The following is a 17,845-nucleotide window of genomic DNA, read 5'->3' as shown; positions in this document are numbered from 1 at the left end:
CAAGGGCAGCAACAAGGCCAGTGGCTAGATGCCACTGGTCTTTAGATGTTAGTATAGGTTAGAAGTAGTATAATGAAATAATGTAGTAGTATTTAGTAGTGTAGAGTAGTATAGTGTAGCGTAGTAGTAGTAGTAGCAGTAGGGAAGTATCAACTCATAATGAGTTGATTTGTAAGTACTGTAACTTCCCTTAATGAAGAATGATTCCGTTTCCTCCTGTGTCGATTATTTTGCTTCGTAGTCAGTTGATCTCTGTCGTGATATTTATTGCCCGTGATGTTCTCTATCTGTTATGTTTGTGGCATAACTTAGAGTTCTTGAATCATTCCTCCGCTTGCTTTATTTGTGAAGTTAATTCCTTTAGAATAGTAACTGAGTAACTCGGGCATCATATCGCCGCTTTTAGGGGTGATGGCCGAGCTATTGTTGTCAACATTTACGCTTTTGAAATAGCGTCCGGGTGATGACGAAACCACGTCAGCGTCGGAATGATTGATGACCACATTGGCGCTCTTAGAGGTAACAGCCGAGTGACTTAAAGACGACATCGGAGTTTTAGAGATAACTGCCGAGCGACTGGTGGTAACGTCGGCGTTTTAGAAATAACAGCCGAGTTAGAACGGGCTGCGTCGACCACTTTGAGGATAATAGCCGAGTGATGATGTAGCATATCGGTGCTTAGAAGTGACCGCCGAGTAATGACATGGCACGCCGGTGTTTTAGAAGTAACCGCCGGGTGATGACATGGCACGCCGGTGTTTTAGAAGTAACCGCCGGGTGCTGACTGGGCGCTTTTTGGAAACGGTATCTGACTCGGGAATATCCCATATGTACTGCGCTTTCAGCCGCCTCTGCTTTCCGTGCCCTAGTTCTTGTTTTCCTGCCTCTAGATCCTCTCTGCAATTCGGCTCCCACTCTGTTCGCCAGTGGTGTTGAGATGGCGCCTAAGCGAAAGGCCTTGAGTTCATCCGTTGCGGTGATTCCCCCCATCGACCCAACAGCCAGTTGCCTTTCGCAGGTAACCATATGTCGGTTGTCTCCGAGCCTGATCTTCTCCACCTCGTGTCCATCGGGGTCCTTCCCCCGAGGGAGCTCTGTTCTTGGCGGATTTTCCACGGGGTCACTGTCCCGACAGAGGATACCCACGAATCCGTGATTTATGTTCCTTTTCTTCTCCGCGGTCTCGCTCTTCCTATTTCTCCCTTTTTCCGCGGCCTCCTTGATTTCTATCGTCTTAATTTGACTCATCTGAATCCCAATTCCATTCTCCAAATTTCCATTTACGTTCATTTATGCGAAGCTTTTCTTGGCGTCCTGCCACATTTTGGACTGTGGAAGTACTTGTATCACTGTCACCCTGGGATGGCCGGGGGGCAGCATCAGCTGGTTGGGGTGCTAGTTTGGAGATGCGCCGTGGGAGTAAGACTGACTATCTTGAAATCCCTCTCAAGGATAGTATCAAGGGATGGCGCTTGGAGTGGTTTATTGTTGAGAACCACGGAAGTTCTCTCCCCCCACGGTCGGGGAGACAGACGGATGTTCGCACTCTGAGTTGGACTGAGTCCCCCACGGATCAGGAGGTGGCTGAGGCGGGGGCTTTGCTAGCTGAAGTTGGACTGCTGAAGGAGAGGGGTCTGACTGCAGAGGTTGTGGTTGCTGATTTTGTCTTCAAGAACATTCAGTCGTTGAAGGACAGGGCATACCCGGCTTATCTGTATCGAGGTCTAGCTGACTCAACTCGGGTTACCAACAGAAGAATTCCCGCTGTAGACTTGGTGAACCGACTTGAAATGATTCTTAGAGGCAAGGTATCAAATGTTGGTGCCCTAGTGGCATACTCAGCCTGGAACCTGCCTTCTTCCAAGGCTTTCACTCTTTTTGTGTCGAATCCACCTGTCGCTGATGGCGGTTTGGGCCTTAGAGTGCGACCCTCTGTCGAAGAAGTTAGCGCTTTGGTTGCCTCGCTCGGGGAAATTCTTGATGATGAACGGCAGGTCCACTTTGAGGTGCCCTTGGATCCTAGTGATGCAGAGATAAGTGCTATGCTTGATATGCTGGCTGAGGACTCTTCTGATGCTGCTCCTGCTGGGACATTGGTGGTGGCACCTCTCCCAGAAGCTGGTACAACCTTGGATATTTAGAGACTTGTCAGTGTTCGCCCGAGACGCCCTTGCCGAACCAATCAACTTGATTCTCCTGCTGATGAGCAGAAAAAGAAAAAGAGACGTCTTCGGCGAGTATCTAGTTTGGATCGGGACGTTGGTCCTTCGGTTCCTGCTGCTGAGGAAGTGCCTGTGCCTGAATTTACTGACGCTGACCCCAATGGGTGTGCTCCATCTGTTGCTGATCCCAATGGGTGTGCTCCATCTGCTGCTGATCCCAATGGGGGTGTTGTTTGTGTTGCTGATGAAAACGACGGGGAGGAAGAAGATGAGGTCCCTTTGACTCGGAAGAACAGTCGGTAGTATGTCACCAGTGGGGAAAGTAGTGGGGTTCCTTCTCCTGCTCTGTCTGCCCTCATTGGTCTGCAAGAATTGTCCCTGGCAAACTTTGATCAGACTCTTGAAGATATGGTTCCAGAGGATCTGTTATCAGAGCCAGCGGATGATGGTGCGATGGATGTTTGTGCTGATGTGCTCGACGCCGGGTTGGGGTCATCCCGGGCAGCGTCCCGTGCCTCATCGACCTTAGAGCGCGGTTTTGAGGGTCAGGAAACTGACTTGGATCGTCTTGTTCCCATGGAAGTAACTGAGGGACCCTCAGCCTTAGAGGCGGCTACTGCAGAGAACTTGGTCCTCAAGGATGGTGTTGACACTTACCCAGCCCCCGAGGGTACTGCCGGAGATGATCCGGCTCAAGTGGGTGGCGCAAACTATGGCCCAGCCCCCGAGGGTGTCCGAGCGGGGTCTCCCTCTTGTACTTCCATGGATGTTCACGCAGGATCTCCTCCACACTCTTGTTGCATGGTGGTAGTCCAGGCTTTGGGCCAGGGAATCGCTTTAGAGGCTAGCGTTCCCGCCGACCAAGTTTTGGGCTCTGTTGATGGCACTGAGTTGGTTCATGCTGGTTCATTGCGAGCTGCTTCGGGTGGTGACCCTATGACAAGTCATCAATTGATCTCTCACGATTTGGGAGTCCCTTCGTTCTTCTCCAACCTCCAGGTACTGTGATATATTCTAGCTTGACTTTTACACCGTACGAACTGTTGTCATTACACTCATCTGTTCTCCATATCAGGCATTGATAGACGGGATGGCTAGTCAGCTGAGGTTGCAAGGTGCTTCTGTTCCAGAAGGAGCTTCGTCTCTGGCACGTTGGAATCCGGTGTTGCTTCAACATCGTGTCTCTGACTTGGAGGCGACAAATGCTGGTTAGTGCTCTTTTGCTTCTCTTCGTCTACCTTATTGAACTGCTTTACACTTTTGACCCTTTTTGCTTGATTATCTCTCGCTAGATATGGCTCGGCAGATTTCCGTTCTTGAAGAAAAACATTCTCAAGGTCAGGTCGAACTGGTCCGGCGGTGTTCTGATTTTGAGGAAAAGTATTCTCAAAGCCAGACTGAGCTGGCCCAGGTCTCTGCTGCTCTGAGTGACGCTAACACGGTGAACTCTACTCTTCGCGCTCAGCTTGATTCTGAAAAGGTGATTTATGAAACTGTGCCTTGTATTGTTGTGTTCCTATTGCTTGCTTGATGTTTGAAGGAGCTGATTCTTGTTTGTAGGAAGAAAAATGTGCCCTTGTTGCTTCTCGCGACAATCTTGACAGACTATATCGCGATTCTAGCAACTCGTTGACCATCCTGGAGAGGAGCCATCGCTTTACCATGGAGGAGTTAGACAATCATCGTTGTAAGTTGCAGGAATCCACGGATGACGCACTACAGGAAACACCTAAATTTTCGTGGGCCAAAAGCCCATGAAAATAAGCCTAAACCGACGAAAATAGCCGCCGAAAATAAGTTTGACGAAAATAGGCACCTATTTCCGTCGGTACCGACGAAAAATACCTATTTTCGTCGGCTTTCCCAAGGCCAATGAAAATAGTTGGTCGACTGACTATTTTCGTCGGCCAGGTGGGGCCGACAAAAATACGTGCCCGATATTTTCGTCGGCCCGCTGATGGCCGACGAAAATATGTTCCCAGGATATTTTCGTCGACCACCACCGAGGCTGACGAAAATTGATGGTTCCCCCCCCCAAAACAGATTTTTTTGCACCTATTAATAATTCATAGCAAAATACACAATATCACAATTCACATATACAGATTCATAAGCAAAATACATAATTCACAAAACACATTCACATATACATATCACAAAACACATTAACATATACATATCACAAAACACATTCACATATACTTAAATAGTCCATAGTCCATAGTCCATAAGTCCATAGTCCATACATAGTTTCAATACCATAAGTCCATAGTTTCAAACAAACTCACTACTCACTAATCACTCCTGTGGGCTATGGGAGTTTTGGCCACTCCCTCCTCCACCACCAGGAAGGTGGCCACTCCCTCCAGAACCATGGACGAGGAAGTCGTGGACGTTGACAGCACCCTCCTGAGCATGTGACGTTGAACCCTGCAATTCATCAATCATTCAAATAAGGCTGTGTTTTGCTATCCCTATACCTATACTAGCTATGTTTGGTCACTATTTGCATAAAACTAAACATGGAACGTCACCTGTGATCCATGGTGATAAGGAGGCTGTGTATGCATCCACGGGTACTGTTGTGCTGGCCACCCCTGAGGTGGTGGCACCCACCCCGTCAGTGGAGGTGCCATCCACGCTTGAAATGGTTGTGATCCTTGGGGTGGTGGAGGCGTCCAAGTGCCTGGAGGTGCCTGCGTCCACCCAACACCGGTCCACTGTGGCTGCGACGCTGGAGCTTGTCCTGGCCACTGTCCCCATCCTTGTGCCTGCGAGCCATTTTTGATAATAAAAAAAGAGTTGCTATGGAATTGAAGTGTTCAGATAGTGTTACCTGGGGAGGGCGAAAAGCGGGCAAGTTCATATCAGGGCCGAGTCGAGTAGTCATTTCCTGCAAATGGATGAAACGTTAGAATCACAACACTATACTTTGAATTCAATGACACGTGATGAGATAGACGAATTACCTGAAAATAAGAAGTCATATACTGCGTCAGCTGTCCACTTGCTCCTGCGCTGCTTGAGCCTGCTCCTGTGCTGCTCGAGCCTGCTCCTATGCTGCCCGAGTCTCCTCCTCCAGCTGAGCCTCTCGAGCAGACTTGGAGGAGCGAGAACTCCCTGCCGAAGACGATGCCTTCCCTTGACCTATGGTCCTGTTGTACTCCACAACGCCGGTGCCAAAGGCAAACCTGCATGATACACATAGTTGAGCCATTAAGTGGACACATTCTTGTTAATGAAATTGTCGAATCAAATACAACCACCTCACCTGCCATGCTTTCTACCCCCACCACTGTGGTACAACGCCGAGGCATCTAAGTCTGAATGCATCCAGTCAAAATCAGGCCCATGGCGTTGAGTCATTTCCTCCCCATATGCATTCTGCAAAGAAAGTTAGAGTTGGAGTTAGACACAAAACATGCAATTTAATTCGTAAATACAAACTTGTTTACCATTTTCTCCCTTGCCGCCTCGCTGCATAGCTCATCAGGGTTCGCCGGATCAGGGCCATGGTGACCACGGACATAAACCTCCATAAAACTTGGAGCAACTCCACTTTCAGCTTCTTGCATGAAAAAGAAGAGTTAAACCATAGAATTGTAATAGATGTAACATACAAGTTTGATTTATACACTTACCATGCGGCGTGCGGTACCAAGGTGTCCATCGGCGCCGTACCTGTGCCCCGGTCCTTCAGTGCCACGGTTGGCACGGTGCTTGTTGGACTCTGCTATCCACTCAGGCGACGCCCATCTCTTAGCCAACGACCTCCAGGCTTCCATGTCCTTCGCCAGCCAATCCACAACGCTCTCCAAGTATTGCTCCTCTGTGAGGTAGATCTCATTGGCCCCTAATGCTTTGCTCATTTTCTGCCCCTTTATCTTCTTGTAGTAGTAGTTGACGGCCGCGATGCGAGCATTGTACATGGCATCCTTGATGACCTTATCAGCGCACTTCCGAAAGTGTCTCTTCACACGTGCCCACTGAGCCTGATCCGCCTCGATGTCATCTGGCAATTGGAACCTCCCCTACATATCAATGGAGAAGTTAAGTTAAAGTAAGATTAGGAGAAGCAATAATGCAGTGAATTGCTTATATACGAAAGTAAACTCACCCAGAACTCGTCCCACACAGCCACCTGACAAGTCCTTCGTTTTTGTTCTGAACTTCCCCCTCCGCTACTGCTTTCCCCTGGCTCCCCTGGCTAGATATAGTCCTTCCGACCCCAGTCGACCCACTGCATAGCCGCGAACCTCTCGCCATTGAGCTCCACCATGCCAGGGTAGTAGAAGCGACAGAGGCTACCCAACACCGCGTTCACCTTGGGACGTCTGCCTGTACCGTCCCAAGTCAAGTCTTCCCATGACCTACAAACATTAATAAAACAAGTAAACCAGTGCAATCACGTTCATATTAAAAAATTAACACAACAGAAATAAGCCCCACCATTCTCCATGTGGCCGGATGAGCCTTCTCTTAGCAGGCCTCGGACCAAGCGCATTGCTCTTCTTATACCTAAGTATACAAGTAAATTAAATATGATGAAATGATTTAAAACTAATATCAATTAAACTAATATGCATAATAATACCTGAAGGATGTAGAACCATCTGACGCGTCGCCCGTGCTGCCTGCCCCCATAGGGTCAACCTCCTCATCCTGCTCACCCTCATCTTGCTCACCCTCCTCACCCTGCACATGAGCATCCTGCTAAGGAGCCTCCTGCTCACCCTCCTCACCATGCACTTTGTCTAGACAGTCGAGAAGTTGATGCTGCCTCTGTCGGCTCTGTGAGGTGCCCTGAAAAAGCCCACTGCCCGAGCTGTCCTCGTTGGCCGCGCTGCCCCCACTCCTCCTCGATCTCCTATGCTTGAACATGTTCAACTGTAGATAAATTAATGTCAAACCACAGTATATGAAACAAATAATATGAAAATTCATAATGTGAAAATTGGAATACATAGCTTAATAATGTCCACGGCTGCGTGCATGGCACGCCACGGCCGCCATGAGCATCAAATATGTCGGGAAAGAAGGGAGACGGGGAGGCTCACCGCGGGGAACGACGACGACGTGGACGGACGGCGGGCACGACGTGGACGAACGGCGGCCGTGGACGAACGGCGTGGACGGGGGGCACGGCGTGGACGAGTCTGCTCCTATGAACGGCGTGGACGAACGGCGAGCCACGCGCAGCGGCGCGGAGCGGCGAGGGCGCGCACGGGCCACGAGCGGCGGCACGGCGCGTGCGGTCGGGCGCGTGCCCCGGGGCGGCGCGTGGAGAGCGGGCGAGCGCGGGTGGCAGTGCGGCGAGGGAGGGCGGGCGGGCGGGCGGGCGCGGATGGCGGCGCGGCGATGGTGGACGGGGGCGCGGCTATGGTGTGCGGGCGGGAGGGCGGGCGTGCGGGCGGGCGCCGACGGCGGCGCGGCGCGTGGAGAGCGGGCGGCGTTGCGGCGAGGGAGGACGGGCGGGCGGGCGGCGGCGCAAAGATGAGGGAGAGATTGACGAGCGAGAGAGAGAAGGTGCGCTGAGGCCGATTAACAGGCCTCTATTTTCGTCGACCTCACTGAGGCCGACAAAAATAGTGGTCAGTTAATGACTTATTTTCGTCGGCCGGGAGAAGGCCGACGAAAATAATTGACTTATGATCGTCGGCCTGGCTACGACCGACGAAAATACACCTTATTTTCGTCGGCCTCGGGGCCCACGAAAATATCGTTCCTATTTTCGTGGGTAGGCCGATGAAAATACGTACCAGCCCACGAAAATAAGCCAAATTTTCGTATAACTATGTATTTTCGTGGGCCGACCGACGAAAATAGCCAGGCCCACGAAAATTTATGTGTTTCCTGTAGTGACGTGATCCGTCTCAGGCAGTTGATATCGGCTAAGGATGCTGCTATCAAAGAACTTCGTGCTTCCAAGAAGTCCATCGCCCAGGAGCTAGAGACCGCTCAGTTGGCTGTCAAAGTTGCTGAAGAAACTTCCATTACTCTGAGGGCCCAGCGCGACAGAGCCATGGATAAAGCCATTCGCGCGGGGCGGATCTTGATGAGGAGACCCGGCGTGGTTGTCCCCGATGATATAAGGGCTGACGTGAACGCTGCTCCTGATTCCTCAAGTCGTCCTTCTTCGTCGGTTGCTCCTGAGAAAGATATTGCAAAATAGAGAAATATTTGCGTGCTTTGAGCGCGCGGTTATCATGATCGGATATCTGTTAGAGGACACCAGTTCGGCATTTGAATGATATTGTTACTCTCCTATTGTTTTAGAATTTGGCAGTACGTAAATTTGCTGGAGTAAAATGCTGTGTGATGATTTTGAAACTTGTTTACGGGATATAGAGGTCACCCTTATATGAGTAATCATAAGCATGTGAAATCGCCTTAAGTCGCTGCTGACTTAAATCGATTGCTTTTGTTAACAGGGCATAGTGGTCATCCCAAGTTAAATAAGCGCGAGCATGTTGCACCGTTTTAAGTCGTTGCCGACTTAATCCGATTGCTCCGTTAGCAGGGCATAGTGGTCACCCCAAGTTAAGTAAGCGCGAGCATGTTGCACCGTCTTAAGTCGTTGCCGACTTAATCCGATTGCTCCGTTAGCAGGGCATAGTGGTCACCCCAAGTTAAGTAAGCGCGAGCATGTTGCACCGTCTTAAGTCGTTGCCGACTTAAGCCGATTGCTCCGTTAGCAGGGCATAGTGGTCACCCCGAGTTAAGCAAGCGTGAGCATATTGCACCGTCTTAAGTCGTTGCCGACTTAAGCCGATTGCTCCGTTAGCAGGGCATAGTGGTCACCCCGAGTTAAGTAAGAGCGAGCATGTTGCACCGTCTTAAGTCGTTGTCGACTTAAGTCGATTGCTCCGTTAGCAGGGCATAGTGGTCACCCCGAGTTAAGTAAGCGCGAGCATGTTGCACCGTCTTAAGTCGTTGCCGACTTAAGTCGATTGCTCCGTTAGCAGGGCATAGTGGTCACCCCGAGTTAAGTAAGCGCGAGCATGTTGCACTGTCTTAAGTCGTTGCCGACTTAAGCCGATTGCTCCGTTAGCAGGGCATAGTGGCCACCCCGAGTTAAATAAGAATACCGGTCAATCATGAACAAACTGAGTATTCTTGAAGCCTTTTTTTATTGATGACATATTTCCCATTTTATAGAGTACATTATCGTCCCGATAGCTTTTGAAATATAGCTAGGGGTAAAACTTCCTGAGGTGTTCTATATTCTAGGAGTTCCCAATTTCTGTACCGTCCATTTGAGTGAGACGATATGATCCCGGTCGAGTGACTTCTGCTATTATGAATGGTCCTTCCCATGAGGGTGACAACTTGTGCCGTCCCTCCCCCGTTAGAATTCGGTGGAGGACGAGATCTCCCACTGAAAAGGATCGTTGTCGTACGACCTTGTCGTGATAGCGTCTCAGAGTTTGCTGGTATCGTGCTGATTGAATTACCGCATTCAGCCGTTCTTCTTCGAGTACATCAATGTTCTCCAGCCTAGTAGCTTCGGCTTCTGCTATGCTTTCGAATATCAACCTTGGCGCCCCAAACTTGAGATCAGCGGGTAATACTGCCTCTGACCCATAGACCATGAAGAAAGGAGTGTTTCCATGTAGAGCTCGGCTAGGTTGGGTTCTTAGGCTCCAAAAGACGTAGGGCAATTCCCTTATCCACTTTCCTGCGAACTTTTCATTCTTGTCGAAGACCTTTTTTCTGAGTGCCTCCAATATCATCCCGTTAGCTCGTTCAACCTGCCTGTTGGCTCTTGGGTGTGCTACTGAAGCATACTTGATCTGAATGCTTTTTTGCTCGCAGAAATCGAAGAACTCTGAACTTGTGAAGTTGGATCCTAGGTCAGTTATGATATTGTTCGGTATCCCGAACCTGAATATTATGTCTTGTATGAATTCCACGGCCTTGGCTGAGGTTAAAGAAGCAATGGGTTTGAACTCTATCCATTTAGTGAATTTGTCGATTGCTACCAGTACATGAGTGTATCCTCCTTGAGCTTTCTTGAAAGGTCCAATCATGTCCAGTCCCCAGCACGCGAAGGGCCAAGTTACTGGTATGGTCTGCAGTTGCTGTGCTGGTAGATGTTGTTGCTTTGACAAGTACTGGCAAGCTTCGCACCTCTGAACTAACTCGGCTGCGTCACTTTCGCTGTTGGCCAATAGAATCTTGACCTGAAGACCTTCCCGACTAGTGTCTTGGATGCTGCGTGTATTCCACATTGCCCAGCATGGACCTCATCTAGAAGTCGCTTCCCAGTAGATGAGAGAATGCATTTCATGAGGATGCCTGATGCACCCCTTCTGTATAATGTATCCCCAATGAGTGTGTAGTGAGCTGATTGTCTAGCGATGCGCTCGGCTGCGTTTTTGTCATCTGGTTCCTCTTCATTCTTTATATATCTGATGATCGGCCTTCTCCAGTCATCAGAGTCTGACTCTGGTTGAATTACAATATTACACTCTTCTGCCTGATCCATTGAGATGCTTGGTTGTGGTATTTCTTGTACAAAGATACCAGGTGGGACCTGAGTTCGACTGGACCCTAGCTTGGACAGTACATCGGCTGCCGTGTTTCGATCTCTTTCTACGTGATGAAATTCCAGACCTTCAAATTTATCTTCTAGTTTTCAGACGGCAGTGCAGTACTTTCCCATTGAATCGCTTGAACAATTCCATTCTTTGTTTATCTGGCTTATGACTACCAAAGAATCTCCGTATACCATCAGTCTCTTGATGCCTAGTGATATAGCAATGTTCAGTCCATGAATTAGAGCTTCATACTCGGCTGCGTTGTTGGAGGCTGGAAATAGCAACTGGAGGGCATATTTGAGGTGCTCGCCTCCAGGTGCGGTGAAGAGAATTCCCGCTCCTGCTCCCTGCAGCCTCAGCGAGCCATCGAAATACATTCGCCATACTTCTGCAGTTTCTGGGTTATCTGGTACTTGTTGTTCAGTCCATTCTGATACGAAGTCAACCAACGCTTGAGTTTTGATGGCAGTGCGAGGTCGAAATTCGATGTCATGAGATCCCAGTTCATAGGCCCACTTGGCTATTCGGCCAATGGCTTCCTTATTGTGAAGAATATCTCCTATCGGAAAACCAGTGACTACTATGACTTTGTGGTCGTCAAAGTAGTGACGTAGCTTGCGGGCAGTTAGAAGTACTGCATATAATAGCTTCTGAACTTGAGGATACTTTTTCTTTGAGGGACCTAGAACTTCACTGATGAAATAAACAGGATGTTGCACTGGGTAGGCATGTCCTTCTTCGGCTCGCTCGACTACCAACACGGTGCTTACCACGTGAGTCGTGCAAGAGATATACAGCAGCAAGTCTTCAGTTGGTTGAGTTGACGTGGCTCGCTGCGGCGGCTTCAGCACTGGTGGTGTCGTCAAGAATTTTTTCAGTGCCTCTAGGGCTTCCTGTGCTTCTGAAGTCCACTGAAACTTATCCACTTTCTTGAGTAGCTTGTAAAATGGTAAACCTTTTTCTCCTAGTCTGGATATGAATCTGCTCAGGGCTGCCATACATCCGGTAAGTCGCTGAACTTTCTTTTATGATCATGGTGCCTCCATTTTCATGATAGCTTCAATCTTATCCAGATTAGCTTCAATTCCCCGGTGGCTGACAATAAATCCGAGTAGCTTTCCTGTTGGTACCCCAAAGACACATTTTTTGGGATTAAGCTTCCATCGATATCGCCGTAGACTATTGAAAACCAGCCGTAAGTCTTCGATGAAGTTTTCCGAGTTCTCCGTTTTGATTACCACATCATCTACATAGGCTTCCACATGCTTGCCCCAGTGATCGGCTAAGCATGTTTGAATGGCTCTCTGATAAGTCGCTCCAGCGTTTTTGAGGCCAAACGGCATGGAGGTATAGCAGAAAGCACCGAACGGAGTGATGAACGCTGTTTTTTCCTCGTCTTCCTTTGCCAAACTAATCTGATGATATCCGGAATAGCAGTCCAGGAAAGACAGCACAGAACATCCGGCGGTGGAGTCTACCACCTGATCTATCCTAGGGAGCCCGAAGGGATCCTTTGGACAATGTTTGTTGAGATCTGTATAGTCGACGCACATGCGCCAATCCACTTTATTCTTTTTAGTACAAGAACAGGGTTGGCTAACCACTCGAGGTGTAACACCTCTCTAATAAACCCAGCCACGACCAAGCGAGCCAGCTCGGCGCGAATGGCCTCTCTCTTGTCGGGCGTGAAGCGACGTAGTTTTTGCCGGATCGGCCTCGCCTGGGGATAGACCTTCAGTTTGTGCTCGGCCAGTTCTCTCGGGACTCCCGGCATATCCACAGGTTGCCATGTGAATACGTCTCGGTTATCTTGCAGAAACTGGACGAGCGCGCCTTCCTATTTATCGTCCAGGCTGGAGCTGATGATTTCAGTCTTGCGTTCATCAGCGAAACCCAGGTTGATCCTTTTGGTTTCTTCAGTCGGCCACATAGAGGTCGCAGCTTGAGCTTCATTTGCCGGTGGCGCAAGGTCTTCCTCAGGCTTAGAGTTTGCCGGCGTTGAAGAAGTTGCCGACGGTTTGGTGGTGAGGGCCGCCTGGATGGCCACTCGGAAACATTCTGCGGCGCCTTGGAAGTCAGCGCGCACAGTTATGTTTCCTTGTGGTCCTGGCATCTTCAATATCATGTACGTGTAATGCGCAATGGCCATGAATTTTGCCAATCCCGGCCTCCCGATAATGGTGTTGTACCCGCAGTTGAAGTTCGCCACTTCGAACCTCAGGAACTCGGTTCTGTAGTTCTCCGGAGTTTCGAAGGTGACGGGCATGTAGATGTGGCCCAGCGGGTATTCCCCTTCAGTCGGCACGATGCCGAAGAAAGGAGTATCTGACTCGTGGAGCTCTTTGAGGTGAACTCCCAAGCCTTGGAGTGTCCGGGGGAAGGTGACGTTGATGCTGCTCCCCCCGTCCACTAACACCTTCTTCACCCTGCTCTCTCAGATCACCAGATCAACGAGGAGTGGATATTTGCCTGGGTGGTCGAAGTTGAGCCATTGATCTGCCCGAGTGAAGGTGATCGGGTGCTCCGACCATCGGTACGGAGCGGGAGGACCGGTGGTCGCCACCAATATCTGGCGATCGTTGAGCTTTTGTTGTCTTCTGTTCTCCTGCGATCCGTGTCCGCCAAAGATGACGTTGACCTCCCTGTCAACGCGCGGAAGGCTCCACCTCCTCCCTCCTCCTCCTGCTGGGGTTGTCGTGGTTCTTCTGGTCCTCCCCGCGGTGGAGGAGGAGGTAGAGGTTGGAAGGGTCGGCCGTGTCCGACGGAGTGCATGAAGTCCCTGCAGTTCTGAAGGGTGTGGCGCATGTCCTTGTGGTACGGGCACTAGGCGTCGAGGATGTCGTCCAGCGTGCGCTCGCCTCCGCGAGGTCCTCCCCGGGCGCGAGAGGCAGGTGGTCCTACGGCGTGCACTTCTTCACGAGGTCTCTTCTCCCAGCGTTTGTCGGGTTGCTGGTTCGCGTCGCGTCGTGGTGCTGCCGGTGCGGGCTTCGCTCCCCCGATGAGGTCCTGAGCTCGCTCGTCGGCGGTGATGTAGAGGTCGGCTACCCGGAACAGCTGCTCGGAGGTAGTCGGTGCCTTCTGCAATATGGCTCGGACGAAGGCCGAGTCATTGGATCTGTGACGGAACCTCCCAAGTAATTAGGCCCACCTACAGTTGTCCTTGTCCAATGGACCTCAGACAACCCTGTAGGTGCCCCTGAACTACTTGACAAGCTCGGTATCTTTCCTTACCTTACCAGGAACGTTTCACCCGTCTTGCAGACATTACAGAACATCGGAGATAAAGAAATGCGGAAGCTTTTACATGAACTTACATTTATTTAGAAAGTAAGATCAAGTTACTTATTACAGACCAGAGCTATAAACGAGTGCTGAGTAGTATTATTACATATCAAGGGAGGCAAAAACTCCTCCCAAGAACTACCAAACAAAAAGATCCTATGTGGAGGACCAAGTCCTCCCGTATCTTCATTCTTGTTTTTCTTCATTAGATACCACCTTGGAGCAAAAGCAACAAAACTTTGTGCTTCCTCACCTAAAAACAACAAAGGGATAAATCCTGAGTATGGAATTACTCAGCAAGTCTTACCCGACTAAGGAAAAGACTCTCAAGGGTATGCTGGATAAATAGGAGTCAAGGAGAGGCTTTAGCAAAAATCAACTTATACTTTTGCAGAAGCAGCTTACTAAAGTGAGTCCTTACTTTCAATCTTTTAACGCCATATTAAGTATTAATAGACTCTATTTGCATCTAGTCTAATTTCAACATCTCATCCATACAACATCATTTTTATCCATAGTGTTCACATCCTGACTTTAGGTTGCAGGGTAGTGACCAAGTCTTCATAACCGCGAAGGTACGGCGATCCGAATTGATTATACTCAGCTGAGGATCTCCAATCACACGACATATGTAGCACTTAACCCTTGCATATGTCAACCCGCCACCGGGGTTCTTAAGACCGGATCAGGTTCACGCAGACCGAGAGCACAGATACACCACCGTCCAGCCTCTTGCCACGGAGGGTACACGCTACTCTCGCCACCGCTACACGCCCATCTCGTGTTGTCTTATTCCGGCCTTAGTCTGCCCGAGGCAAGGCTTACCCATGACGGGGCATGTGACCAGTTAAAGGGTCCTCGATCAACAAGCCTACATACGCGTTAATCCTTAATCAACCTGGGTAGAACATCACCTGTTCCTAACCCGAGTCTCGATTTACATACTTCCATCCTTAGGATTGTGTCTGTTCCTTAGGATGAAAGAGCATCACAGGGAACTTTGCAGTAAGATCCCACCATTGCTCCAAATGAAAATATTCTTGCAGGTAGAAGCCATCCTTTCTCGAGTTAAATTAAGGACAACCTCTAACCACAAGATCTAAGCAAGGCTAAGCATTTTTGTAAATCATATTTTGATACTTCACAGAAGTATCTATAAAGGTATGGATATCAAGGAAAGCAATGCGTCAAAGGGTTTCAAGTAACTCCTATGAACCTAATGCACATTTCACTAGACTTAAGTGTGCGAAAAGTATTTGAAAACACAAGGAAAGGGGTTGCATGCACCGGGGCTTGCCTTTGTTCACAGGTGAGTCAGGCTTAGATCCACAGATATCGAAGTAGAGTCAAGTCCATGCCTGAGATTCCAAGGTGGTGATGCCTTCTCTTCAATCACTTCGCTCTCTTCTCCGTTTTCTAATTATAACCATATATGTATATATAAGAATGAATGCCATGTAATGCTCATGAGAATGCAAAGATAATATAAACTTATTATCTATGTCTTGAGTACAACTTTCCTTCACGGAATTCCGGGAACTTAGGGTTTCCGGAGTCGGTAAAGGAGTTCATAGGGCAGGGGTAGGGTTTTTGGGTTCTAGTTATCAAACAATGTTCAAATCAAACCAAACTCTACTCATGGCTTCTAAATAATGTGAAAAGCTCACAATAAAAGTTTGGGCAATTTTGGGATTATTATCTATTTTCTAAAAATCCAGAACCAGTAGTTTAGGCTATTTTAAATACTCTAAAATTCCCTAATTGATCTAAAAAATCATTAATTTATTTTTATTAAATACTACAGGAAATTAGGGTTCTAAGAAAATTGGTCTCATATTTTTAGGATTTTTCTGTAATTTCCTACATATTTCTAAAGCTCCACTGGAAAAGAAAAAGGAAAAAGTGTTAATAGCCTTGGGCTGAATCTAGCCCAGTCGGCCCAACAGCACAGCGAACAGGGGGGAGGGGCGCCCACGCGCGCCCGCGCGCGCTCTGGCGGATTTGCGAAAACGCCCCCAGGGTTTTCACTAACTGGAATTCGGTTTCTTTACTGTTGTCCAGGCTCACTGACCATTTACGGAAAGGTCCCTCTACTTTCTTTTCTTCCCCACGAGTACCCCTGGTCACGGCGTGGTCGCTGCCGAGCACCAAGCGACTCGTTCCGGCCTCGATTGGCGGTGGCTATCTAAAATGGCTACGGAATGGGCATTCCCGACCTAAGGCGATCCGAGAGCACCCATCAATTTCAACTGGCACACCTACAAAATGTTCTGTCCACGCTTATGGCGGAAGCAGGGACGTCGAGCCCGTGTTCTTAATTATCTACGCCCGAATTGGTCAAACGGATGCTACGGTGAGCTTTAAGTGCCTACACAGCTGCTAAAACAAGGCTTGAATTGGGCAGGGACTTACCAGAGAGGGTTGGTCACGGACGAGCTGTTCTTGGCGGCGCGGCGGACTGAATTGGGGAGAAACGGCGTCGCGGTGTACTCGGGCGAAATTGAGGGCGGGAATTGAGGCTACACGGCCGTAAAGAACCACCGATTCCCCGTGTACAACCAATTTGGAGAGAGGGGGCAGAGATAGTGCGAATTTAGGCATCAATCAACTCACGGTGTGTGCGAAGTTCATACCCCGCCGTGGACCACCGTGCTATTTATAGCCACGGCGACCCGACAGACGATCTCCGGCCCCGGATAGCTTTGCTAGTGCATGCCTACCACGTCGGTAGAAGACACAGTGAGGGAGGTCGCGGCATGGGTGACACCGCGGCAAAGTTACTGGGTCACGGTGGCCGTCGGTGAGGTCTTCGGCTGGACTCAGGGAACGGTGCCACGTTTGCGTCGTTTAACACCGGCGTTATCTGTTCCCTACCGCCTACGAACCCGGATGGCGGCGGCGCGAATTTTGGCGTAGAAAGGTCGCCGGCGGTGAGGACAGCCGTACTGGCGATCTCATCCATTATAGTTACTGTACCATGGCAAGACTTGATTCAGTCGCCTGACAGCCCAACTTGAAGAGAGATTTTCTTTTAATTCCCTGTGACAACACAAGTCAAGCATTGCAGCAAACTTGTAGAGCATTATAGCAACTACATCTTTGCTATATGGTGTTGTCACAAAAGGCCAGTAGATCAGGCATAAACTTGGGCTTGAAGTTGATGTCAGTCCACTGTCAGCCTGATTTTCAGACTTAATCAGCCTGACAGCCAAACTTCAGGCTTAAATATCTCTAAATTCTTCTTAACAAATGAGCTCACAACCTTAAGCAAAGTTGTTCTCCATTAATTAGTCTACAAACTTGTTGTGGTCACTTTGGACAAAATCCCTATATTTTAAAAGATACAGGGCTCCAAAGTTGAAGAAAACACACTGATTTCAGACTTAGGCTCTATGGTGCTTAAGAGGTGATTCTTGCAAATAAGCCCAAAACTTAGGGTTTAACTTGCAAATTCACATATTTGTGAACCAAATGACTATATATGTTCAAACATAGTAGTTTTTACACTTTAGTCCAAAGGTTCACCACTTTTGCACATAAGCCCCTGGGTTTTAGTTTTAGGGTTTTCCAGGGCTCCAATTAGGGTTTCTGGTATCTTAGGGGTATAAAGGTGATTCAAGTTTATTTTTGGGGGACATTTTATGCCTTTTACCCTAAAGCTTTTAGGTTTTCTCAACTTGGGTTAAGTTTTACCCCTTTAACCTCTATTTAGGGTTAAGTTCCCTATCCAGGGTCCTAGTTGTAAAACATTAAAACAATACAACTTGTTTGAAATTTTTGCCTAGTGTATGCACTCTAGGTGTGTCAAACATATGCAATGCCAATGCTCATGATGTCATGTTCAAGTTTTAGTTATAGTAA

The sequence above is a fragment of the Zea mays genome, chromosome 2 (assembly GCF_902167145.1).
Source record: "Zea mays cultivar B73 chromosome 2, Zm-B73-REFERENCE-NAM-5.0, whole genome shotgun sequence".
NCBI lineage: Eukaryota > Viridiplantae > Streptophyta > Magnoliopsida > Poales > Poaceae > Zea > Zea mays.
This window is presented reverse-complemented; position numbering follows the sequence as displayed.